Raw genomic sequence first — 26,395 nt, forward strand, 5'->3', positions numbered from 1 at the left:
AGCTAATGAGTCACTCTATGGTCGATTAAATTGAGTATTTTATCTTAAGCCAATTGTATGTAGTGTCACTTAGAATACGTATGGATTCTTTGATCACACCCTGGAACCTGAAAAAAAAAAAAAAAGATAAAATCATGGAAAATATTATCAGGATAGTTATATCTTCAGCTATTGCTGCTTCTTAGGAAATTAAAGACATTTATTATGTAAAAAATACATAAATATGTATATGAAGTACACTCATATGCACATCTGTATATGCATACACACTCATGAGTTCACACATGCATTGTCTCATCTCCTTGTCAACCTAGTGTAGCTATAACATACATTTTGATTGAATAAATAGTTCTACATTATTACAGAAGTGTGATACTATTCATGACTAATGCTTACAATTATGCTCTTGTACAAAACTTTTACTTTCCCTGATGTTAATTGTCTTATATATACATTTGCTTTGTTTTCTGTACTCATCACTAATTCATTCCCAGACTTCCGGCCATAAGTGCAATCCTTTTCTCAGTAACTTTAAAAACATCAGACATCCCACAAATTAGGCTGTTTGGGGATCTCTTCCTGAGACCTCTGTCTTCTGCTTTCATTCCCTAGCTGTGGCTATGAGATCTCCCTTTCTCTGCAGAATATTCATTTTGTTCTTTTTTCCTACATTGATTCTCTTGTTTCCAGGATCTCATGGCATAGCCACCCTTGGTTTACTCCTATTTTAGTGACACAGACCCCCAATAACATCCTAAGAAATGGATTTAGCTGTGGATCCCTTTTTCCGAGAACTTGCATATCTGGAAATGTACTTATTCTACTCTCACTGAACTCCAGTCTTTACTGAAATAGGATCTTACAGTGAAAATGATTTTCATTCAGAATTTTCTGTATTGCTTAATATCTATTGCTGTTATGGAGAATCTCTGATTTCTAATCACTTATGCCCTGAACTTATTCCCTCTGGAAGGTTTTAGGATACTTTTATTTTCAGTATTGTATTATTTCACAGTAGTTGGTTTTGTTAATATTTCCCCAACTATTGTTGTTGTTGTTATTGATGATGATGATGATGTTTTTCCCCACAGTGGACCCTTTAGAATCGGAAATCTATATTTGTTTTCTTAATTGTTTTCTTAGTAATATCCTCTCCACTCTTTTCTCTATTTTTTTTTAAAGAAATTCTTATCATTCATATATTCACTTTGAGATGTTTTCTGTAAATTTCTTATCTTCTTTTTCTTTATGGAAGGTTTATAATTTCTTTAAATACATCTTCTAAGGCTTCTTTTTTTTATTTCATGTTATCACCTTTATAATATCTAAGAACAATTGTTTGTTGATTAGTTTTTTCACTAATAAGATCTGATTTTATTTGTATATATATGTTTTATACAGATTTTTTTTACAGTCATTCAAACAGTATTTTTGAGTACCCAAGTGCCAAAACTGTCTTAAACACTGGGAAACAGCAGAAAACAAGGCAATTTCAATTAAAATACAACTTTTCAAAAACCATTTTTCGTGCTAAAATTTGGTTTCTTTCAAGCACTTGCATTGTCATACCCATATTTATCAAGTTACCTTCTACCCACCTATGTATCTTTAAGCTGCTATTATCAATACATATAGAGGATCTTCCAGTAGCCAATATACCCAATATCCACATTGTCAGGTATTCCCATGACAGGTAAAATTAACTATACAGCCTTAGCTAGTAAGCTTATTTCACGTTCACTCAGCTAAATAAATCTTTTCAAGTCAAAAATCTAACTATGTCATCTCCCCAACTTCAAGTCTTCTAGTGACCTTCTATTATACTTAGCATACTATCTGACTTCTTTCACATGGTTTGTAAATCCCTACATAATCTAGGTCTGACCTCCCAGATCTTCTATCTGTCCTTCCTTGTATATAATCTAATCACACTTGCATTGTTGTTCCTGGAAGACTTATTTTTACCCTTTCAACCAAGCTCATTTTTAACTTGGGGGCTTTGCAATTCATTTACAATGCTCTTCCTACCTGAAAGACTCCTTGTGGTAGGCAACTTTTAATATCTTCAGCTGCTATGTCGTGAGTAGCCCCTTGGAGAAGCCCTCTTGCCAAGAAACTGATGCCTCCAATAGCCAGTAAGGACCTATGGCCTGCAAACAGCCTATGAGGAAGCCTGAAAGCAGATCTTCCTTCAGCTGAACCTGGAGATGAGTGCCTCCCTGGCTGCTGTGTATTGTTAGGGACTCCAGCCAATGGACCTAGCTAAGCCATCCCTGGATTCCTGACCCATAGAAACTGTGAGATAATAAACGTCTGTGGCTTTAAGTAACAAAGTCTTGAGGTAATTCCTTGTGTGGCCATGGACAATTGATATACTTGCTCTTGTCCCTCAGGCCTCAGATCTCATATCTGCTCCTCTAAGATGGGTTCAACAAACTTTTTTTGTAAAGGGCCATCTCTTAAATATTTTAAGCTCTTTCTTAGAATCTCAGTCTTCATCTCAGCTACCCAAATCTGCCGTTATATCAGGAAATCAGCCAAAGATAGTATGTGAATGAATGATCAAGGTAATGTTCTAAACAATATCTATGTATAAAATAGGTGGCAGGTTGAAGTTTGTCCAATAATATTCAAAGAGACCTTTCCAGGTCCCTTGATTTAATGTCATTTATCCCATACAAAAGTCACTACCATTTTAGGTTATTTAACTTATGTTTTTACTCTCCTCACTGGAATGGAAGCTACCTGAAGGTATATTGCACTCTGGGGCTCAGAACCATGGCTAGCATATTCCACAGTAAATACTGAATGGGGCTATTCACTGATTTGGATGAAGTTGGAAGGAGACTTCTCAAATGAGGAAGTGCCCAGGAAACTTGGGATGAAATAAAGACATATATAAATTAAAAGAAGCCTAAGAGATACAGCACAAATATATGATTATGATGTCTGTCTTGTAAAAAAGGGTACTGTTTAACCTGTGCTCCTTCACACAGTTCTAGCCCCCCAACTAGAATGTGAATCATTGGAAGGCTTGGCCCATACTTTTTCATCTTTGTATACCAGAACCTGTCTGTCATTGTTACTGCTCAGTAAACGCTTGTCTAACCTAGTATGAGCACAAGAAATCAGTATTAAAGAGATGGTAATACGGAAGGGAGAAAAGAAGAAATCCATTTACAGGAAGAGTTTTTGTTCACCCTTAAGAGTCCCATAAAAAGTACAATCTTCTAAACATGAAAGATGTTTGGCAATTAGCTGGTCTGCCTCTACAGTGTCTTCTATCAGGAAATATAACTCTTTCGATAAGATTTATCTAGATAATCGTCTTTATTTTGCTGGTAGGAGTAAGCATTAAACAACCTTATTGAATGCTCACTTTCCACATAGCTGTCAAGCTGAATCTTCTTTCTTCATTCTGCCCCATAACAACTATATTTTATGATAGCACAAGGTACATAAATTTCTACATTTTTTCTGAAATAACATTGTCAATCAATCTCTGTAACATTTAAAAATATTAGAATATGTAACAAGATGAGGGAACAGCTTCATTTGTATAGAACTCTGTGTTTTACAAATGGGTAATAAATGAATCATATATTCTTTCCAAGGCTATGGTTACACAAATACTTATTGAAATTTATTCATAAGCATGAGTCAGTAAGATAAGAATGAGATGAATTTGGCTTTTTAGCTATGTAGTAATGTATTGGATTATGCCTTATGGGAATGATACACATACTTGTATCCAGATAATCATATGTCTGGCTCTACAAATAATATCTGTTTGTTCTTTCAACTTAGCAAATTACAACATGGCATTTGGGGGCAGAGTATGGTTTGGATGCCGATGTAACTGGCAGTCGATCTTAATCTTTACTGTTTTTGATTATATATAATTTATTTTAATTGTAGAGAAGCATAGATTTCAAATTTGACTTTGGTATGGCTTTCAGCACAACACAATAGAGAGAAATCATACTTCTATTTATCTTTATTGCTATAGTTTGGTCTGTGATATAACATTTGATCATTAACATTCTGGGTTATAAATAAACTGAAAAGGAATAAAAATTGTGATGCCTTACATTGGACTTTAAAATATATTTTATAATTCTAAATTTTATATTTTGTACATTAATTATAGATATAAGTTTTGATAAACAAGGAAAGCATGTAAAATATGGCATCATCCATAATTCCAATGTTCAAAGATTGCCACAATTTATATTTTGATATTTAAGTTTTGCATATATTTATATTTTTAAAAGTCAATGATAAGAATCAAACTCAAAGTGGCAATAATGTTTTTTTTTTTAATATTTTATTTATTAGAGAGAAAGAGAGCATAAGCTAAAGGAGAGAAGTAGAGGGAGAGAGAGAAGCAGACTCCCTACCAAGAAGGGAGCCCAATATGGGGTTCCATCCCAGGAACACAGAATCATGCCCTAAGCCAAAGGTAGACGCTTAACTGATGGAGCCAGCCAGGCACCACAACTATAATGTTTTAGATATGAAGACATACTATTCTCTGAGGGGAATAAACATGAATATGAATAGAAACATACATTTACTTGTTTATTTGTCACTCCATGTTCTCCTGCTAGAATGTATGCTCCATAGAAGCAGGAATTTGTGTGTGTGTTTTTTTTAAATCTTCTATCCTCATTGACTAAAATAGTACCTGTCACATATTTATTCAATGAGTTAATTGATAATTAACATTTTTATGTTATAATATTTTATAAAATTCCAACTTTATTATTTTAAGTATTATTTTTAATGACAGTGAGATTGTACTGTATTCACTTTGAACCAATCTTCATTTTATGTAAATTTGTTATCTCTGATATTTTTACCTTTGTGAAAATACATAATTTTTATATTGTAACAGCTATACCTCTTTTATTCTTTTAGTTTAATTGAAAAGACCAGGGCTTTCAAAATAATACTGAGTCATAACAATTGCAGTAGGAATTCTTATGTGAATCCTGAACTAAATGCAATGTGTCTGACATTTTTTTTTTTGCTAGACCATATAGTATTTCTATTTTTAATCTTTTTTTTAAATAAACATATAGTGTATTTTTATCCCCAGGGGTACAAGTCTGTGAATCACCAGGTTTTGTGTCTGACATTTTACAATTGAATTTACTTTTGGCTCTTGGCTTTAGATAGAAATTCTTATCATTTTGAAGAAATATACATCTATTTATACTTTACTTAGATTTTGAAAAGTAACGATGTGGTATGAAATTTTACCAAAAAACTTCAAATTGTATTTTTGTTTTTAGTATCCTTCATGGTTTTTCCTCGATAGCCAGCTATGACACACCAGCTAAAAGGAACTACTGTAAATTTGACTGTAGGAAGCAGACAGGAAGCATTCTAATCTTATGGTTAGATTGCTGTCTTTTAGATTAGAAGCTAGGTCTATGGAAAGACAGGTGGAAAACACCAAAATACATGAAAATAAATCAATATGCTTCTAAATAATGCAGAAGTCAAAGAAGAAATCTCAAAATAAATTTAAAAATATTTCAAACTATATGAAAAGATAATATCAAAATTTGTAGGATGCAGCAAAAATATTGCTTAGAGGGAAATTTATAACATTTAATATGTATCTTAGAAAAGAAGAAAGATGTATAATCTTAGAGCAATAATTTAAGTTTTGAATTTAGGAAATTATTTTTTTTAAAAGAGTAAATCTAAAGTAAGCAGAAGAAAAGAAATAGTAAATATTAGAGCACAAATACAGGGAATTGAAAAGACGAAATCCATAGAGAAAATCAATGCAACCAAAAGCTGGTTCTTGGAAAAGATCAATAAAATTGGTAAACTTCTATCCAAGATAACTAAGAAAAAAAAAGGAGACAAATTATTAATATTAGAAATGAAAGAGGGAATGTTACTATAGGTCCCATGGACATTAAGTGGTTAATAAAAGAATAATATGAAGAACTCTAGGTGCACAAATTTGATAACCTAGATAAACTGGACCAATTCCTTGAAAGACAATTATCTGCCAAAATTTCCACAAGAAGAGAAATAGAAAATCTGAATAGGTCTCAACCTACTAAAAATATTGAATCAATTATTAATAACCTTCCAAAAAAGAAACCACCAGAGCCAGGTGGGTTCACTGGCCAATTGTTCCAAACATTAAAGGATGAAATTATCCCAAATCTTCACAATTTCACTTGGAACATAGAAAGAGGAAACACTTTCTAACTTATTCTATGAGGCCAGCATTACCTTAATATCAAAATCAAAGACATCACATGAAAAAAAAACTACAGACATATCTTTTATAAACATAGGTGCAAAATTCCTCACCAAAATCAAATTCAACAACATATAATAATAAACATACACCATAGTAGGATTTATCCCAGGTATGTAAGAGCAATTCACCTCTCAAAAACCAATTAATGTAATCCATCACATCGACAAACTAAAAAAGAAAACCCACATGATCATATCAATAGATGCAGAAAAAGTATTTGACCAAATCCAGCACCCTTTCATGATAAACTCTCAGCAACCTTAGAGGAGAACTTCCTGAATTTGACAAAGCCTATATACAAAAACCCTACAGCTGACGTCTAAAAAGAAATAGAAATAAAAAGAAACGAAAAAGAAATTGGCTATTTAGCCGTAGAAAAGACATGGAGGAATTTTAAATGCATATTACTAAGTGAAAGAAGCCAACCTTATAGGGCAAACAAATGGTATGATTCCAACTATATGGCATTCAAGACCAGGTAAAGTTATGAAGACAGTAAAAAAGATTTAGTGGTTGCCAGGGCTAGGGGTGGGGAGTAAATAAATAGGTGGAACACAGAAAAGTTTTAGGGCAATTAAAATACCCTGTGTGATATTATCATGGCTACATATCACAACATTTTTTTTAGATTTTATTTATTTATTTACAGAGATCACAAGTAGGCAGAGAGGCAGGCAGCGGGGTGGGGGGGAAGCAGAGATCTTAGATTTTTTAAAATCCACTTTATTCATGCTGTATAACTAAAGATGCAACTTTACATTAAGAAAGCTGTTCACACTACTAAGCAAGTCCAATAAAAAGGATTTAAACATTGCACTGTTTAGTATTTCCTGTAGACACATTTTGTCATAAAAATAACTTTACAGTATTTTTTTTAAAGATTTTATTTATTTATTTGACAGACAGAGATCACAGTAGGCAGAGAGGCAGGCAGAGAGAGAGGAGGAAGCAGGCTCACTGCTGAGCAGAGATCCGGATGCGGGGCTTGATCCCAGGACCCTGAGATCATGACCTGAGCCGAAGGCAGAGGCTTTAACCCACTGAGCCACCCAGGTGCCCCAAGACACATTTTTCCAAACCTTTGGATGTATAATCATGAATGAGTCCTAATATGAACTATGGATTTTGAATAATTGTATTGTTAATGCAGGTGAATCAGTTATAACAAATGTACCATGGTGGGGGTGAGTGTTGATAATATGGGAGGCTTTGCAATCTGAGGGGTCATATGGGAAACTTCTATACTTTCTGCCCAATTTTGCTGTGAACCTTAAACTGCTCTAAAATATAACTTTTAAAAACCTGCTCTATAAATATAAAGTATAAGTATATAGTATATATTTGCACTTGATCTGTAAGTCTACTAATTCAGTTCCTACACAGATACTTTTTCTTTACTTTATCTACTGAATTATTTATTTAAGAAATTATTACTTTTACCCAAGAAAATCTCACTAGTGCTTCACTAGAACACTGATAAATGTTCTCTTTATTATTACTTTTGTAACCAAAATATGATCTCTTTCAGCAGCTGTTTTCTAGTTGTGCATTTTTATTTAATTGCTTTATTTAACTACTTTCTTAGGCTCCTTTAGATGGTCTCTTGATCTTTGATAGATTTTTGAAGCACAGGTCCTATTGGTTTCTGGCAGGCCACGGTGAAGAGGATCTCTCATGCTGAAATGAAAGCTACCTTCTTTAGGTAGCTAGAAATCTCCTACCAGGATTTCTCACTCTCTGCCTTTGATTTGGAATTCCTGATACTGGCCTTATGTGTCTCCATTTCTAGGACTCAAGACAGATGGGTTGAAAGCTGAAGAAAGGGAAATGATTTTCCATACATGATATTGCTGGAATCCTTTTGTGTTTAAACAACCGTAAATCAAATATGCATAAACCACCAACTGCACTCCTCCCTCACTCTTTCAGGCTCTTTTATGTGCAGTACTGCCTGTTTCAGCTGTAATAAACAAAATACCCAGGGCACACTTAGAGTAAGAGGATCCCAAATTTGATTAGCATCTCAACTCTTTTCTTCTTTTTCTGGGCTCATCATCTTCATCAGGTTGCTTTCAGTCTTACAAATGAGCTATTTATAAAGGCAGAAAGAAAGGAGCAGTGAGAGAGAGTAGTTCTTCCCACCCCAGGTGAAAAAAACCATTCCCTGGAAGACCCCTTCCATCTCATTGGTCAGAACAGGGTCACATGACCATCCTTTGTCAAAAGGAAGCCTGGGAAGCGGGTGGCTTACATTTTTAACATTTTATAATGAGAGGGAGGCAGGTTCTGCACTAAAGAAGTAGAGAAAGGAAATTGCTGTTGCTGTAGGCAACTGATAGGGCTTGCTGTAATCCCGAATGCTATTGGAGAGTAGGTCTTAAATGGGGGGGGGGGGATATACCTGGCTACTGAACGAGTCTGCTTTCCTGAGTTGGCTGATGGCTGCCTCCGTTGGCTTGATGGAGTGCCCTGTATTGGGGGCAGTGTTCAGGACAGAGACTGTTAGTTTCCCAGTATGTATTGTCCTGCCGCTCTGACTCAGGGCTCCATCTATATTTTGTGTGTGGAAATTCCTTCTGAGATCTAGCATATCTTTCACCAATAGTCCTACTTCCTAAAACTGTTGCAGATTTATACATGCTTTTGAGATTTTATAAGAGTTTCATGGGAAAGTTAATAAAAGGTGTGGGAGGTGATGACTCTTAAATCAGTCAATCTTAACTGCAATTCTCTATATTACTTTGAGAATATATTTTTCAGTGTACCAAAAGAAAGCATAATTACTGTCAAAATCCTAGCTGCTTTGAAATTAATAAGCAATACAATAATAGGTTTTATTTTTTGCTATGATACATTTTTTTCCTCTAAAAATTTCTGACTTAGGGATATTATGTTAAGAGAATTCCCTTAATGTTAAGTATTTAATATTTGCTACACTAGATCACGTGGCATAAGGTGGCTGTGTATGATATGATTCTTGAAGGATTTTTTCAGAAGGAGCAGGAAAGCAAATAAGAGTAGTAAAGCTCAGACAGAGGGACTCTGTATGCAGAAAAGTACTGAACTATATAAAAACAATACTAGGTGTTGACCAAATGAGCACAATTTTGCATGGTTAGAAACAAGTTAGGAGTGCTTTGATTGGCCAAGCCTGAAGAAACTTCTATTCCAAATGAGACATTTATCTTGTCATGATGTAGTATTTTGGGGAAGTGTAGGAGTAAATAAGAAAATATATATACATATATGTATTTAAATCAAGATATAATATTTTCCTAACACTTGGGAAGTAAAACATCCTTTATAGCCTGATACATTAATTTAGATAAAGCCCAGGTGTCTAATTCCCAAACATAAATAATTCTGATGTCTTATGGTATCTGACCACACAAAATGCCGTCCATGAGCCAGAGGCATCTATGTCATGTGGGAGCTAGTTAAAAATGCAGAGCCTTAGTCCATACCCCAGACCCACCAGATCAGAAACTCATTCTACCAAGATCTCAGATACGTTGGTGTTTGAGAAGCACTGATAACATGTCTGAAGGTGGTGATGGAATGAAGTGAGGAGGGAAAAATCAATCATTGTATTTCATGACATTATGATCATTTGTGAGTTTTTACTTTCCATATTACTTTCAGGCTCAGCCTTATTTGCTAATAGAATTACACACATCAAAAACCTAGCATGTCGTTATTTCCACCAGCGACTTCACTTAGGGCCTGAATTTTAATTCTTAGAAGCATATCTTTGTAATAAGTATAAGCAGAGGTTATTAAATTATTAATGTGCCTTTGAAATAAATGATGCATTGTCCTATTTATACATAAGGAAAATTTGTGCTAATTTTTTGTGCACACACATGTGTGTGGGTGTATGTTTAAACAATCATGAAACAGAGCCCAAGGAAATTGGAATTAAAATTTGGATCTGGGGAAGGGAGAAATCTGAACCATGAAGCATAACTATGGGGACCATGCCCAAGGGAGCTCAGAACAGCCCTGAGAAATTGAGACATGGGGATTCCAAACAAGAAAGTTAGGGAAGATTGCTTGGAGGCAAATTACTTAGGGTTGGTCCCAACAACCTTACCTACACAATGTATATAAATTGTTCAAATAACACATTTGATTCCCTTAGCAACTCCTTCCTGAGACAAGTATCACTCCTGATCTTTCAGCCTGAATTCCTGAAGAGTTAAACAAAGCATTAGCTTTTAAAAAAGTTGTTTGTTTGTTTGTTTGTTTTTTCTCATCAAAATGGAATATCTGAACTTCTTTTATTTAACTTTGGTTCTGTACCACAGTGAAATTTAAAAGATTACTCTTGTAAATAAACGAACTGAAAGATGTCCCAATGACATCTTTGACTATTCTGTAGTCATATAACACCTTTTTCTATTCCGTAATGAACTATTTAAGATGTTAGCAAGTGTTCTTTTTAAAGTTTAATAGGGAGGGATTATGCAACATCTGCATTACAGTTTTGCTCTACGTAAATGATTTTTAAAGTCTCTATTTTTTTATCACTAAAAGAAATGGCAATTTTTATTTTAACGCTTTGCTTTTCTGAAATGGGAAATGAGTAGTGCTATCTCTGGGTGCTTGCTCTGAGCCAGCTCTGGTGCTAAGATACTTAGGATAAACACTGTAGGAAGAATAGGAACTATTTCAGAGCATTTTTACATGAATAATATTCTAAATAAAAGTTCTCAGAAACTTTGGAACAAACTCCAACCCAATTTCCCCTCTACCCCTCTACCCTCACACACAGCTCAGGCAAGGTGAGCTCAAACATAAATTCCTTCTTGCCTTCCTGTGAAGACAAAAAGCAGGTCACTTAATTGACTTTTTGTTCCCCTGTCATCAGAATATTGGAACCTGGAAATAATTCCCTGATCTAAAAATCTGTCATGCACCTGGAAAAGTACAGAACCCCATCATTAAAAGTAAATATTTAACTAGTCAGGCAAATGGTAAAAAGATTTTTTTATATCAAAAAATGATGTTTTGCTAAGCTCATTCAAAATTGTGTTTACATGCTTTGTCATATCAAGAGATAAATACTCAGAACAGAGAACATGAAAATCATTCCTCACCTAATTTCTATTGTTCTTGACATGTACAAAAACTCATCTGTGAGTTGGGTATGCTTACATTTCTTTGGCCTTGCTTAGTTGATAAGAGTATATATTCTGTATATACCATAACTATATATTTATAAAACATAGACAGCAGTATAGGAATCTAGGTGTATATAAAAAAGATGTACAATATGTATGCATATATGTATGTACATATGCATCTATGTATATATTTGAGATTTTTTTCTATTTCTAATGAAGATGATAATTTTTTCATATATTTCTTAATTACCTGTAGTAGTATTTTTCAGATTCCCTCTTGTTTTCATTCTCCATACACTCATAAGTAAAATAATGGCACATTGTAGTTGTTCGCATATTTTCCTTATGGATTTTAAGCGTTACTATTCTTGCTCATACTCTCTTCAACTTCAAAAGGCAAGGTTATAGTTTTCCTTTTGTTTTACTTTTCTTTAAGTTTTAAATTTTAAAAGTTTTCAATTCTTATATACTGCCAGATCTTTAATTGACCCCAATTAAGAATTGTTTCTTAAGTAATTTACTTTGAAGTGGTCATTCAAAGTCAAATGAGTTGAAATATGATAGCAGGTAGAGATAAGGAGACTCCATGGAGGTCCTAAACTCTCCCGCTGGGGGCTCAGGAGAAGGCGACATTTAAAATAAATAAATAAACAAACAAAATGCTTTGTTTCCAGAGCACAGTCACTGTTCAGTTAGAAATCTCAAAATAAACATCTTCTCATTCCCATGCATTATTCAAACTGAAAGATAAGTGTCTGCATACATAATCAAATGGTCTGCACTGGATAAAATCTGGACTCATTTGATCAACTGGCGTAGAGCAATCTTTATAGCTTTTCACACATTTTATCTAATTGTAGATAAATTTACATATAATCACAGTTGCTGCATGAAATCGGAGAAATCTATTTTAATCATTTAATATTTCACTTTAAAAGCCATGTATTACAGCTTTAAAATATCTATAGCCCTTTAATTAGAAATTGCCATTATTGCACATGAATATTCAAGTGGTATGCTATTCAAATTATCTATTACATTATGTTAACATATATTCCATATTATCTTCTTGCCTCTACATTTCCTTGACAAACAAAATTTCTTTCTTAATATATCTTGCAATTAATGCCTATATTTCAAAGTTAATATTAAGACCTTTATGGTGATTTGTTTAAGATAAAGAAAGACTTGAAAAATCAAATAATATACATTTCAAGTAAGTTTTTTGTTTTTTTAATTTGAAAGTTGAGCTTGGTCGAGTCAGATCCAGTAGTCAAAAATATTACTGGTATATTGTAGTTACTACAGAATACTTGTTTGAAACTAGGATTCAGACTTTCTAATTCTAATTTTATTAAAGGAATTACTTGTTTCCTGAACTTTTATTTAATTGTGGGATTCCTCAGTGCCATAAAGGCGCTCAGAGTACCAGACTTCTGCTTCCTGTGTCCCATTGTGCTTGTTTTGCACATGGTTATCTCCTGGTATGAGGCCATAAAGTTTCCACAGGTGGGCCAGCATGCCTTTATTTCTAGTTCCTAAAGGGGAGATGGATATGGTGGGTGCTTAACCCATGCTTAACAAATACATGAGTAGATGCATAAATTGTTGTAGATATTTTTGAAATGCCTAAGCATACATGTTGACTGGATGTTTCTCTTTTTGTCAATTTCAAAGGCGTTGTTAGAATTCGGGTAACAGAGTTTATTCTAGGGTACCCAAAGATGGAGAAGCAACAACCTTAGAAAGAAGTATACACATAGCACAGTTAACTCTTCCCCATGATCTTAACTGTCGTGATAGCAGGGGGAAGCATTGGATTTCAGTCAAGGACATTTCTCCAAGTAATGTTCCTAATCAACTGAAGCTCTAGATGGGCAAACCCCAAAATTATAGTTAAAATTAGAGTTTCTAAGTGCAGTCTGAAAGCTCGGAATGAGAACTAAAGAGACATGCCAAATGGATTCCCGGTTTATCTCTTATATAAAAGGATTCTAAACATCTCTATACTGACTTTTTAAACTCCAAGCTGACACAAGACTCTTCCTCAAGAGACACTTATTATTTTATTCCAAATGTTGGAATTATTTCAGGCTTACCACAAATATTAGATCTGAAAATACATACATTGCTTAAACACTGTTCTTTAAAAGTTTTATAATAAAAGGGGGGATTGCAAATTTAAATACATGCATGTGTAAGGAATAGAATGAATATTCCTACTTATAAATGCTAAATCGGTTTCTACTAATGACATCCATAAGGATATCAATTTTCAGCAAGCCAGGAGGGAAAAAGTAGAATATGAAATAGAGAGGGTATGTTAAGTAACTTTTTGGCAGGGAAGTTATGCCTATTTTCTTAAAGCCTTTTAATTATGTTAGATATTTGGAGCAAATTTAGAAGTGATTTGTAATATATACATTTTACCATGTCTTTTTTCCCCCCACAGATTTATTGTTTCCTCTTCATTTTCTCCCTAGTTTCATGGTTCTTCAGGAGCCACATGTACTCCTTCAAAGAAAGAAAAACAGTTTTGCCCTCCGGTGGAAATCTGCCCGAGGCTTTGGTATTCACAGCACAGCGTGGCTTACCTTTTACGGAGCTGGGAAAAAGTCGGGAATGTTTCATCATTTTACCATTAAAACACTCCTGGTTCAAAAGTCCTGGGATCAATAGAGCTACATATTTTCTTGCTCTTCAAACAAGCAAATAAAATAGGCAGATATTATATGACGATTTACTTCCATTTGTAAAAAGATTCTAACTGTTTTGTGGTCCCTCATTGATGACTAATTGGCCAAACTGCTTGGTAAATGACTTTAGGTGTTATAGATGGCAAGCTGTAAAAAGCATTACAAAAAATGAACTTCTGTTTTCAGGTCAATTTTTCTTTAATCCATGATCTGTGACTTTGGTGTAGACATAGAAGCAGCAGGTTTAGTATAGAGATGCTCTTAATATAGAAGGAGACACACAAGTGCCTCATTAGAATACTAATGTTTGAGAATCCTCACAGCGTTAGCAAAGTTAATGCCTGCCCTCAGAATTGAGCCTGCTGGGATGATGGCTCACTGACAAAAGACTCCATGTTGACAAAAGTGATAAAGTCAACAATATCAGATATTCACAAAAAGACTACATAAATCCAGCAAGCAACATGATTTCATTTCATTGCTCAGGAATTATGCATACGTAGGGAGGTTAAGCTCTGAAGAAATTTGCCTTAGTTTGCTTATAGAACATTTTTTGCTTTTATCAACATACATTCAATTTAAGCCTGTCATACAAAGTAATGCACATCTTGTACTTGGGGTGTAGAGGAAATCATTTCCTAAAATGCCAGCTAACCACTTAGATTTTATGGTGACCCTAAATTTTATAAACACTCAGAGTTAGCAAGAAAATGAAACTAATTTGATTTCCTAAAGATTCTCAGTATTTGTTGCTGAGCCCATCCAAAGCCAGACATTGAGGTGTCAGTCATGGCAACAACAGTCCAACTCCCAAAGTGTTTCATGGGACTTTCAAAGTTAAGGTCACTTTGTCTGTATTGGCTGGTATCCTTTTAAATTGTATGTAAGTCTAAGAACAAAATTAATTCTTTAGAAAGCTAAATTTGTTGATTGAAGTAACACAATCTAATTTCAATAATTTGAATTTTTTTCCTAATTAGAATACATAAAGTGTCTATAAATGTAAGTATCTTACAGTGATCACAAGTGATCATATTCATTAGTGGACAAGGCCAATATTAAGACAGTAGACAGTAACTAGTTTCCTTTCATACCACATTTCTTAAGTTAGCAGCTGTTAATGACTGTGAGCTTTGGGTAAACAGTCTACAGAAAGAAGCTTGCTGTCTTATTTTCTTTTTTACCTGACAAAAACTTCGAGTTGGGGCAAGTTTTGAGAGAAGATGCGGGCACATAGACAGAGATAAAAGGGGACACAAAAACATGATACGTGATTGGATAAGATTATAATATATTTTTTCAAATCTACTGAGCCCACTATATTGAATACATGGCCATTTCTGTGCAAGTGGGATGGTGGGAATTATTACATAGGATATGGAGATTTAAGCCACTTTTCCTCCCATCAGGAAACTCAGGCCCAAGTTGGGATGAAGAGAAGCAAACCCCCTACCATGTACAGAATGGTAAGTACAACGGGAAGGCAAACACTGAAAGCTGCATGCACAGAGAGGGAGAAGATCTAGGGAAGGCTGCCGAGAACTATAGGCACCAAGCCAAGTTTTACAGTTAGGAATCAGCTAGGTTTAAAAAAAAAAAAAATGGAGAGGGTTAGCATTCTACACTGTGGAAATCACTTGGGAATAGTGGGAAAAAAAAGTATTGGGGAATCACAAAATATTTAATAAACTTCAAGTAATTCTTGTACAGTGTATGGTGCGGGAAGAAGCAAGAGCTGGAGATATGAGAGAAACTAAATGATTAGAAGTATTGTGTGCCATGCTTAAGACTTTAGATTTTATCCTGAAGGTGGTGGAGAACCTTTCAGGATCACTTTTCAAATTTCAAAAGATTCTTTTGGAACAAAGATGGAGGCAAGAATGGAGACAGGGAGATATGTTAGGAGGCTGTTGTAGCCTTCAGCACAGAGGATGATCAGGACCTCCGTTGAAGTGGCACAGTGCTGGAGACCAAGATGAGAGGTGTGATTGATGGATATGAAAGAAGTAGCCTTGCGAGGACTTGAAATATGATGGTCTGTGGGATAAAGAGAGAGAAGAGTAAGGTTCTAGCCTAGTAGCTGTTAATGAACCCAAGAGAAAAACCAGATTTTCAGAACATTTTGAAAATCTGTTGAATTTAGGGTTACAATGGAACATTGAAGAAATATCCAATGAGTAGATTTTTACAGAGTGTAAACCTGATGAGAGAGGTCTACACTGGAGATAAAGTTTCTTTTCCTAATTACGTTATTAGTTGAAGACATAAGAATATATACTGTCATTTAATCAAAGTCTATAGAATGGTGGGCAAGTAAAATGTAGAACAGAATGACACCTCTGATATTATGACATCTCTAAAAAAAAGACTGTGTTTTTGCTCCTACGTTTCCCCACTCTTTTTTATCATTTATATAAGTAAACATACACATAAACATAAATAACTATGTGACTCAAGTTATTGAGAGAAATCTAATTTTATAATTTAGATAATATTAATTTTTTGAATACTTACTGACAATATTTATTGAATAACCACAGGCACTGCACTAAGCATTTTATATGCACTACTTAATAAGATACTTAATAAAGACTCACAATATGGTGTATTATAATCTCATTTTTCAGATAACAAAACCAGTTTAGAGAAATTTTTAAAACTCCATAACTGGAAGTCACGGGAATAAAAGGCACAACATATGGAATACAGTCAATAATATTTAATAGCACTGTATGGTGACAGATGGTAGCTACACTTGTGGGGAGCACAGCATGACGTATGAAGAAGTTGAATCACTACACTGTACACCTGAAACTAATGTCACATTCTGGGTCAGCAAGACTCAAATAAAAAAAATTAAAGAAATGTAAAAATTTGGTCAAGTTCGTACAGTTAGTAGATGTTGAAGTTGAGATAGAGTCTTAGTATGCTTTTTTCAAACATTATTGCTTACCTACTTGAATTACGATATATGATTGAGATATATAAGAAGTCATATTTACAATCTTGTACTATTGGCCACTGCATCAACAACCAAGCCAACCTTTCTGAAATCTTCACCACTTGCTTTAACAAATATCTTAGCTTTAAAGATAGTTTCACTGGCTGAAGTCGCTGTTCCCATTTTGTCTTATTTAATATTCTCTCTGTTATCATCTTAACATCTTACAGAGAGAGATGAAGTGTATGTGTAGGAGTGTGTGTGTGTGTGTGTGTGTGTGTCCTAATAAATAAGAAGACAAAGTTTTTGTCCTCTTAGATCATACCTAAGCATAGAGGTAAATTAAAAAAAGAGGTGTTGGACTTTTTCTGAGTCCTTTAAAGAAAATGAAAATACAGTTGAGCCTTGAACAACATAGGTTTGAGCTGCATGAACCCACTGACATGTAGATGTTTTTCAATAAATGCAGTACTGTAAGTGCATTTTTCTCTTTCTTTTGCTTTTCTTTATAATTTATTTTCATTTCTCTAGCTTACTTTAAGGATACAGTATAGAATACATATAACAACCAAAATATGTGTTAATCGACTGCTTATGTTTATTATTGGTAAGGCTTCTGATCAACTGTAAGTTATTAGTGGCAAAGTTTTGAGTGAGTCAAAAGTTATATTTGGGTTTTCAACTGCACAGCGGTGGGAGGGTGGTGGTGAGGCTCATCAATGCTGCTAACCCCCACTTTGTTCAAAGGTCACCTGAATTGAGAATAATGTGCTACCATGGGTAGTGCAATATAGTATATAAAATTCACATTCACAAGTAATGTTTCTGTGACTCATCTAAATCAGAGGGTGAATTTGTGAGGTATTCTTGGGGAAAAATGTGTGTGGAGAGGCGCTGGAGTGAAATTGCAATAAATGAGGTCTTGTCCCCTTATAGGGATCCTTCCACTGAAAATGAAGGAAACAGAATTCTTAATTCATGAGAATTTCCTCAACATAATGTATTGGCTAGAGTATGTATGTTGAAGGCCAGATTTGCAGGGAGGTCAAGCTAGAAGGAATAGCTAAGCACCAGAAGTCACTTGTGACAGTCATTTTCTCATTACTTTTAGATTGGACCATTCTTAAATTCTGTACAATATGATACAATTTACCTAATTTGCACAAACATTCTCCTTGGCCCTTGAAGATTGCCTAGAAAATGACTTTTCTGGGACATTAGTCATCCTGAACATTCCACACCAGTCTGCAGATATCCAAAAGCCAAGCAAAGTTACATTTTCCCCTATGTTGATGTCGCCACACAATACCAATAAAATATATTTCATATTGTTTTCAAAACATTCAAAGGACTCTTGAGGCTATGTAGATTCTTTATACTTTCTTTCTATTTTCAAAGTAGCATAGAAAATTGATATTAGTGAAATGATTTTGTTTTATTTAACCATCATCAGATTTATTTATTTATTAGTTTTATTTAATCATTATCCATTAGTAAGTGTTAAGGTTAAAAATGAACACTGGAATGTAATAATTTAATTAGACTTCAATATTTTGAAGAATGAAGACTATACAGCACTTTCATTTTAGTCACCTAAATTGCTATTTTAAAAATATTGTAAAACGATGCCTGGGTGGCTCAGTCAGTTAAACGTCTGCCTTTGGCTCAGGTCACAGGACCTGGGATCGAGACCTGCATTGGGCTCCATGCTCAGCAAGGAGCCTACTTCTCCCTTTGCCTGCTTTGCCTTCTGCTCCCCCTGCTTGTACTCTCTTTCTCTGACAAATAAATAGATAAAATCTTAAAAAGAAAGAAAGAAAGAAAGAAGATACAAATATTATAGGGAAACAACTTAGGCTTGCAAAACTGAAAGTAAGAATTCCTCATCTTCTGCTTTTTTCTCAATAATGGAGCACCCTAGCAATAAAATTATTTTTCCTATATAGCATCAGATAATATTTCACCATTACTTTCAGCATTATAGTAAAACATAAGTCATGTATCCTTTATTTTATATGTTCTTCACAATGAAGAATGGGCCTTGAGCTTAATAATGGCAGAGACCCTGTTCATTGGTTTTTCCATTTGAATTCCTAGTGTCTGTCAAATTCCTGACCCATTTTTGACCCATTAACAACAATTTGTTGAACGAATGAATGACATAGATCGTCACATGTTAGAAAATAGTTGAAAATTCTGGTGTTTCATATTCATTCTGCTCCTGCTGCAAATCATGTGTGCTCTTTGATTTATATACTAATGTACTTCACCAAAGTAAACATATTTGCCAGAAGACATTATGGACAGCAAGTGTCTATTATGGTAGAACAGTATTTCTTGAGATGAATATGGTGCTTTGCAAGAAATGCTGTGGGCAGTACATTACCTAGTTTATTCTATCAAACCAAAATATATCTTCAGAATATCCTGGCAATTTTGGTCTTATTTATCAGTGTGTACTATAGTTTTTGCTAGAGTATCCTGTTGACTATTTTGCAACAATGCAATTCTTCAGCCAATGTATTCTAGTGCCATTTTATATCTAAAAGTTCAGGGGGTTTCTGGGTCTTAGAAATTCATATTTTCAGCAATTTCATCTCTGTGCAACATGGTATCAGCACATTCCACTTTGAAAGTTCAGAGAAATGATGACTATGGTTGTTGGAGATGTAACTGGAAACCCATCTTTAAATGACCTTAAAAAAGAATTCAAACCAGATCAAAGGCATGAAGACTATCGTAGTAAAATATTTTGTTTAAAAGTCAACTTTTGAAGTAAAGAAATCAAACATTTTATGTAAGACTAGTATATAGTTTTGCATAGTGGTTGATCCTCATTTTAAAAGGTTATAGCATTTTTTTCCTTTCCAGTCATATAACTTGGTTTTTGCAAGGAACAATAATGCAATTTTCTCACTGTCATATTTCCAGGAAAATTAATCTGATGTTGAGAAGTCATTTCATTCCTTTGAAGCCATGCTGGGTTGTATCTCAGCTCCTGACCAAAATAATGAGTATCAAACTGCTGGATGAATTACTGCAGAAATGAAAGAGATTTTAGAAAGATAGATAAATTGCTATCTAAAGATTGTATTCATAATACGTCTCACACGACAATGACATTGCTTTGCTAGATTAATTCATGCCTGCTATCTAAATGTGCAAAATGAAACAGAAATAAAAATTTTAAAAATCATGCCAAATTCTACAATGGAAAATAGCCATTATTAACAATGTATGAATATTAATTCTGACATCTCTCTAGACATTACAATAGATTGAGATTAAACCTTATATCTGTTTACACCAATTCCCATTTTCCTTCTAATATACCGTAATGCCTTAAAGCACAAGATTAAGGAAGTATATAGACTATATACATAACAATGTTTGGGAGTGCAAAAATCATCATGACCAGGTAGATAGTGACTAAGTACCCAATAGTACTCTTTGTAACTGCAGAGATGTCATTCTTATGTTTCTGCACAGATTGAGAGGAAAGGAACTGAAAACATTTCATTCTAGACTACCTGTTAAAGTATATTTGTATAGCAAACAGGCTGTGGCAAAGTTTGGGCAGGTTTATGGGGAGCAATTATAAAAAATGAGGCCTCCTAAGTTTGGGGTGCCCCTGATGTGGCACGGATCTGCTGCATGTGCGGCATCTAACTGGGCACTCTGCTCTTCCACAGGATGGAGATGGCAGAAGATACAGACAGCTGATCTGGAGACGATCACTTGTAAGTTCATTTTTCTCCCTGGTATGTGCGCATCTTGATCACGATTCTTTCTCACTCAAAAGACAAACTTTCTCTGCCAGAATTTGCTGAAACCTTAGTGCTTCTATGTATTTGTACGTGTGTGGGTGGGTATTTACAAGAGGTGCCCTTTCCTTAAAAAGTTGTTATGATATTGAAGTGAGAGCCATATGGCCTTCCAGTTTTTGGATGACATTGAGAAGTACAATGCAATTTGCAAACAAAATGGCATACATCCTGGAGCAATTACTCTAATCCTTTTTTAATGACTAAGAATGCTATGTCCAAATTCTGAACCATTTCTTCAAAATTGATCATTAACAAGTACACACAGTTAAACAATGTGTAATAAAGGAAGAAATATGAAATGCACCTTTGTATTGTAGTCTAAGAACACAAAATTTAACCAGGTTCTTACTTAAAGTAATAGAATGTTTTCTCTCCTGGCAAAGGCAATGAGGGAATATTAAAAAATATATTCAAACTATATTATGTATGCCTTTAAAAATGAGATAGCTAAGCATTAAATGACATGAAAAACTTACAGGCGATAGCAGGTTAAAAAAGCAGATTAGAGAATAAGGATATAAATTGTCTAATGTGAAAAAAAGAGCCAAATGTATGTATTTTAAATATTCTGCCTTTTATGCTTTCTTAATTTTAGAGATTTTTCTTTACATGTGCAGTTCCAAAATCTAGCCAGAATATGTCTCATATGTCTCTTTTCTTGATTTTTGCCTAGAAAATGACATGCTCCCTCATTCTGCATATGCATGTCTTTTTTTCAGGTTAGGAATGTTTTCTTCTGTCTTTAATTTTTCACTCAATCAACACAGCATGGTAGGCAATGAGAAAGCAGGAAATGAAGAACACAAATTTGTTTTAGAGTTTGACTGTAATCATTTCTAACATTTATTGAGAGTTGCCTATATGCTAGGTTGTTGGAGTTAAACCTTGTTATATCCTCACATCAGATTTTTGAGGTGAGTGTTATAAGTATCCATATTTTACAGATCCATATATTAAGGCACAGAGAGGCCCAGTAACTTGCTCCAGGTGCCCCAGCTTGGAAGACACAGAGCCGTGCTTTGAACCAAGGTGTTTTGACTTGAGTGCACATTACAAATAAGCATTTACCTGAGAGACAACTTCCTCGTAGTTGCCATTGTAATCTGTACCTTTCTCAGGAACACTGCATGATGTGGGGGTCTCTGTTTTCTATCCTCCAAATTTGTCATCCCTTCTCTCAGTTGCTGTTTTAGGGGAAGATGGACAGTTTCTTTTTCTTGTCAAGTGCAGAGGATAGAAATTAATTTATCATTCATGTTTTTGATTCACCCCTTTCTTAGGGGGAAAAAAAAGAAATTGCTGAAGAAAGTGTCAATTCTGTTTTTATTGCAACTGACTAGATTTACAATCTACTGTTACTCTCGCTCTTACTGAAGACTTTGTGTTATCTCATCTCTCTCTTTCATTTTATTGCCTTTTCATCTCATAATTTGGCTCCATTATGATATAGCAAGTTGTGCTTAGTTATACATTGTATATCTGATGGTGAAGTGAATATGCTTCTGCTAGAATAAGTAGGAATCTTTCTCTGAATGTCAGGAAGCAACATGGCCTAAAAAATGTCTATGTTGGGAAGGAGAGGGCATAAATATAGGCTCAACATACTACACACATGCTTATTTAAGACCTCTACCACTTGCAACCATGTGCGAATATCATGACTTCTCTTTATATGAGGTATTTCCTTGTGTTTCCATTTTACAGAAGCAGATACATGAGATCAATATAACTGAAGATATACTTCAAGTTATTCCTTAAATTTCAGTCAGCATTTTTGAATGTAGTCAAATTAATGTATGATGGACAAACTGGCTCTCTTACATTCTGTAATTATTGCTGTCAGGATACTTCCAGCTAGAGATGGAATTGTTTTTGCATTTATCATTCTCTCTTCCTGCTTATGTATTTGTCAGTGCAGCTGTGGTTCATTTATTTTATAATACTGCAGCTAATCGTGTATGGGCTATTTGATCAAAAACAACATTTTAATGAGACCAAAATAGCCAAGGCAAGGGAAAAATGTAGTTATATAACAATGTTAGAACTTTTTTTGGAAGCAGCATTGAGAAAGATTATTCATTTGTATAGCTCTGAAAGCCAAATAATAATTATGGTGGCATTGTTCTGTTGTCCATATTGTCCAAATCTGGGTTGGTAAGCCAGAAAGAGAAAAGTGAATTATCCCTCATTATCTTGTTTGATTTGGCCCTTTAAATGGTCAATATTGCTAAATTGCCCTTTGGGTGGAAGGAAATTAGATTGTATCATATGCCACTAAAGGTCTATTTTCATGGTTGGATGTTTTTGAATTCACGAGGCTCAGAATGCCATGCTAAAGTAAAGATAATTATGAATGCAATTATTAGTCATTTATGCCATTAACATAACATACAAATGGATCATTTGCTCCGAAATTTGCAAGGCACTTATAAACACTGAAAAAAAAAAAAAAAAAAAAAAAAAAACAACTCCAGGAGCTAAAGTAAACTTGATTTGAGATTGGGAATTAAGGTATATACTCCTGATAATTTTTGTGCCAAATGTATTTTAATTAAGATAATTGTTCTTTCTTGGGCCTTTGTGAAGGACCATCAAATCTGAATATAAGAACAGTTTGAATAATAATCCTATAGATTAAGTCCAGTGCTGTATGAATGAAAAATACTATGAAGTCAGCATTGCTGGGCACTTGAATAAATTTGGGGGGGTATGGGAGAACTCTTCCTTGGGGACACCTGGTGGCTCAGTCAGGTAAGCATCTACCTTTGGCTCAGGTCATGATCATGGTTGATCAGGGATCCTGGGATCCTGGGATCCAGTCCTGCATGGGGCTCCTTGCTCATCAAGGAGTTTATTCTCCCTATGCCTCTGCACTTCCCCCTGCTTGTGCTCCCTCTCTCTGACAAATAAATAAATAAATAAATCTGTTGTGTTCTAGCAAAAGTGATTCAATTTGGTAAAATGAACACTCTCATTTAGATCCTACCAAGCAGGTTCGCATTCACATCCTTTGTAGTAGCACTCTCCAGTGCTTACCTAGAGATGTGTTCCTCCCTTGTTCTTATGGTCACCATAGGGCTCCCAATTACAGTGCCCTTCCTGCTGGTCCTGAGATTGAATTTCAGTTTGGCCAAAAGGCGGAGAAGCGATTGGTCATGAAATTGACCATGTGTCCCCAGCTGGGTCAATCATGTTGTTGAATCGCTGTCACAGTGATTGAAGCCAGAACCATGTGGCCCACACTGAGATGAACAGTTGACATTCTTCCCGATACATTCCTGACTCAGAGATGGTAAAATAGTGTTATCATCGGTAGCTGAATCAGTAAGATGCAAAAGTGGCTTTAAGTGGGGGGAGTCATACGTCTTGTAACATAGAAAAACAAGCAATGGTAGTGGTGGAGGGGGAGGGGGAGAGTGCAGTAAACAGTGAGAGGAGAGCAAGACAGTTCTGACTAAACCGCTGATTCCTTGGATCCCTGAAGCCAACTCCTTAGACATCTTAACTTCAGAAACTGATCAATTCCTTTTATTTGAGTTCTTTTGAATTGTATTAATCTTACAATTAATTGAAAAATGTCACCAGTTACTGAAAGCAGCCTAATTAAAAAAATTGATTTGCTACAGAACTGGAAATAGAATATTTATCTTGGCATCTGATATTTCTTATGTTGTTGAAGTAATTTGTAGGATTTAGTGTTCAATTTCCTTGGCAATATGGAGATATCCAATAGAGTACATAGCTAGCACGAAAAAAAAGAAGTAATGGTAACAAGGCATTCTAAGTATTAAAGTTATAGATAAATATATGAAAAATTGTATTACTATGTTAGTATTTTAGTACATAAAAAATTTCAAAATGCTTCAGAGAGTGGGCTGCATTGTGTTGAAGATAAACCAAGTGATAAATTCACCAGTGAAAAGTAAACAGTATTGATGTTCAACAATAACAGATTTGTGAAAATGAAAGTCACTAATATTTATTGCATGTTTCTCACGAGTTTTCATACCTGTAATACTCTTTTAGCCTCATGTCAACCTTGTGAGGTAATTAGTATCCTCACTTTGTAGGAAATAGGTTTTGGTGAGGAAAAGTAATTTTACCTAAGGTCATATAGTTGATAGTTTTATACCATACCACACAGCCTCTGGTAAGAAATAATCATCCATTTGTGGCATTTGTGTTAAATTTGGAGAAATTTTGGACATTGTACAGCATATATAATTTATTGAAAAAAGAAAATGAACTTTATTTAAAAACATAGTGCACGATGTATATAAATATTGATCTGACTTTTGGGTAAGAAAAGAAGAATCTGAATATTTTTTTAAAGAAAAATACTGATTTTTGAGTACACAAACATATCAGGTGACCAAAATATCAAGAACAAAAGATCAACACTTTCAAAAACTAGTACAGATAGTTGATATAATTAATATACAAAGAGCTCATACAAATCAGAAAAAGTCAGCAAAAGGAACAGAAGACATAAATAGGTAATTCAAAACTACATTAAACATTTGTAAAGCCAAGTTCAATTAGTTACTTAAGTGCATATGAAAATAATGAGATGATAGTTTTTAATATACCAAAAGGAAAAATATTTTTAAAATAGCATATTTTACCTAATTACTCATATATGGGGGAACAACTTTCCAACACTGTTAAATTAAGTATAAACTAAGTATAGATTAATTAAGTATAAATTAGTATAAATTAGCATCACCCTTGTATAGGATAGTTTGTAGAGTGTATATCAACAGCCTTAAAAATATGCCACATCCTTGGACATAGTATATTTGGGGAGACAATTTTACTAATAAATCAATAATTAAAAGTATCCTAATACATGTTAAATGTATGCTCTTCACACTAGTATTTACCATGAAAAAATGGACATAAATCTAACATCTAACTATAAATGAATAATGGAATGCTATTCAACCATTAACTTCATTATGATTAAGTGGCACAATCACTAATAAAATGCAAACAATATCAATGTTCAACAAACACACATCTGTAAAAGTGAAAATTACTCTTCTGTGATATAGAATAGTTAATGTCATGGGAAACATTAATCATTTATTTGCATGTAAAATAAAGAAAGATAACCAACTTGATCTTGTGGTCTTTATTAATCTTGTTCTTTGGGACCATACTGTGATAGCCCGTATTAACCCACAAAACAAAATCAATTATCGGCAGAGTCAGTTTGTAAAATCAGCCTAGGAGATAAAGTGGTTCATATGCCAATAAGACTTAACAATATTTGTAAATTTCTATATATATATTATCTAATGTAAAAAAAAAGGTATTAATCAAAAGGTGAAATTGGTCAGTATTAAGCATATTTCCGAGTTGAAGGTAACAGATGTTTTATTGTGCTTTTTAACAAGAAATACATTGTTTAGTCTTCATCCCACTACTGACACCAGAGCTTCTAAAACCTTTGGAATTTCCTACATAATAACAGTGATAAAAGTGTCTTTTGTTATTCATAACAAGTCCCT

Source organism: Mustela putorius, unplaced genomic scaffold (genome assembly GCF_011764305.1).
Source record: "Mustela putorius furo isolate JIRA1106 unplaced genomic scaffold, ASM1176430v1.1 tig00000721_pilon_pilon_pilon, whole genome shotgun sequence".
In the NCBI taxonomy this organism is placed as follows: domain Eukaryota; kingdom Metazoa; phylum Chordata; class Mammalia; order Carnivora; family Mustelidae; genus Mustela; species Mustela putorius.